Genomic DNA, 2,279 nt, shown 5'->3' on the forward strand with positions numbered 1-2,279 from the left:
GAGGAGGAAGTTTATAGAGGGGTCATTTTTGAAGGGCCATAAGATGTGTAAAAATAAGAGGGAAAAAGAGCAAGACTTTTAAGCTTGTGCTATTATTAATGTCCCTTGCGAGATTCAATGAAAGGTTAAACTCTCTTTAATGATCTCAATTGCTATAATATGTGTATTTGATCATGACACCCTGTATAACAAGTAGCCTGATGCTTGCTTTGGCTGCACATGTACTAAAATTGGACAATACAGAGGTTAGCATGGCCCATGTGCAAGGATGACACACAAGCTTGTAAAGTGTTCCATATTCTTACAAAATCTTACCATTTCCAACAGCATGGATGGACCTAGATGATATTATACTAAATAAAATAAGCTAATCAGAGAAAAACAAATACCATATGATTTCACTTATATATGGAATCTAAAGAACAAACAAACAAACAAAACAGAAACAGACTCATAGATACAGAGAAAAGACTGATGGTTGCCAGAGGGGAGGGGCATTGGGAGACTGGGTGAAAAAGATGAAGGGAATGAGAAGTGCAGATTGGTAGTTGCAAAATAGTCATGGAAATTAAAATACAGTATAGAAATTATAGTCAATAATATTGTAATAACTGTATGGTGCCAGCTGGGTACTGGAACTATCAGGGGGAACACTTTGTAAAGTATATAATTGCTTAACCACTATGTTGTACACCTGAAACTAATACAAAATAATGGTGAGTGTTAACTGTAATTGAAAATTTAAAAAAATTAAGTAAAAAAAAAAGTAGCTTGGATTTCACAACTCAAGAGCTAGGTATTGTTAGAACATTGTCCTCTGCTAGGATTTTGATTGTATCATCATCCTTAAAGGTAATCTCTAGAATAACTTTTGGGTCTCTGCAACTGAGGCAGGGTTCAAGGATTCTGGAACAAGCTGCCAATGGGGCAAGAACAGTACTCAGCACATATTGGAAACTGAAGGAATGTCAGTTCCTAAGAAAGCTGCAGTGTTCATGAGCCAGGTAAGGAGAATGTGGTATCAGAGGGGTGGGCTGACACTCTTCTACATTCCCTTGATATTACATCAGTGTGGAGAAATGCTGGAGAGAGAAGGGAGGAAAGGAGAGAGAGAGAGAGACTCTTATTTGAATAATTTAAAGTATTATTCTTGGCCTTGGCCTTTAGGATAGAACAGTAAGAGGAGAACATTCTAGAAAATGACTATTGAAATAGGGACAGAAGATTTGGTACTACTCTTTCCCTTCCCTTTTAACTTGTAAAGTTGAAGGTTAATATGTTAATATGCTGGTCTAAATGTTAAGTAAAATGCCTGCGAATGGGATATTTAAGAGAGGGCCTGGCTGAATCAATAGATCTCAGCCTGATGATGGACCACCTGCCTTGGCAGACAGCCAGGGGAAAAAGTTTCGAAGTGTGAATGTCCTTGATGACAGCATCTCATTATTTGAGATTAGAACTCTAAGAACCACAATGTCTTGGTTCCCTTATTGGTGTTCCTGGTTAGTAAAGGCCTAAAGAAGAGGGGCTTTGTCTAACCCACTTAAACCCCAACACATGTACACACTATAAAGACACTTGTAGACTACTTTTGAGTCAGGAAATTGGGATTGCTGGGGGGACAAACTCTAATATAGTTTTCATCACCAGGAATGAAAATAAAACATGTTGAATAGTTGAAGGAAAATTTTATTTCAAATTCTTTTTAATAATAGCAAGTTCTCAAGACATCCCTAGAATTAAGTATTTTTGTCAATTATTTAGTAAGTGCCTAATTTGCTCTTGCTAGGGAAGAAAATTACATGGTTGTTCCTAAACTATTAAATAATATTTTGATGGCATTGACAGAGCAAGTAGCAAGGTATTGACCAGTCACTCTACTATAGGAAAGCTCTAGTGCAGCTTGGTTTTATCTTGCTAGGTGAAATTGAAGAGAAAAAAAGTAATTAACTCTTGTGAACTACATCTGCGAACTCTGATGGAAAGTCACACATAAAGTTCATTGTCATTTATCAGACAAAGTAGAAAAGCCCACAAACTAGTTATTTTAAGATATGCCTAAGTGAACTTCAAAACTAAAATTTGATTATTCAAAATTTTATTGCCCTGGCTTCTTTAGGGAAATTTCATTTGGTGATAAGATCTTACTAAAGTTGTTTGTTTTTGTTGTTGTTTGCTTGTTTTTAATGGGATTTCATAATCCAGCCAATTTTTTGCCTTTGTAAATTCATCTCTATAGCCCTCTCAACATCTAGAACAGTGAATAAATAAATGATCTT

The 2,279-nt window shown here is 35.9% G+C and overlaps 1 non-coding gene across 1 annotated transcript; it reads left to right on the forward strand.

Moving 5' to 3' along the window:
* Positions 1-200: 200 nt before the first annotated feature.
* LOC148092238 (U6 spliceosomal RNA) lies at positions 201-303 on the forward strand. Its single transcript, XR_015715248.1, has one exon. It is a non-coding gene; the product is annotated as a U6 spliceosomal RNA (small nuclear RNA).
* The last annotated feature ends 1,976 nt before the right edge of the window (positions 304-2,279 follow it).

The sequence above is a fragment of the Miniopterus natalensis genome, chromosome 10 (assembly GCF_054644295.1).
Source record: "Miniopterus natalensis isolate mMinNat1 chromosome 10, mMinNat1.hap1, whole genome shotgun sequence".
Lineage (NCBI taxonomy): Eukaryota > Metazoa > Chordata > Mammalia > Chiroptera > Miniopteridae > Miniopterus > Miniopterus natalensis.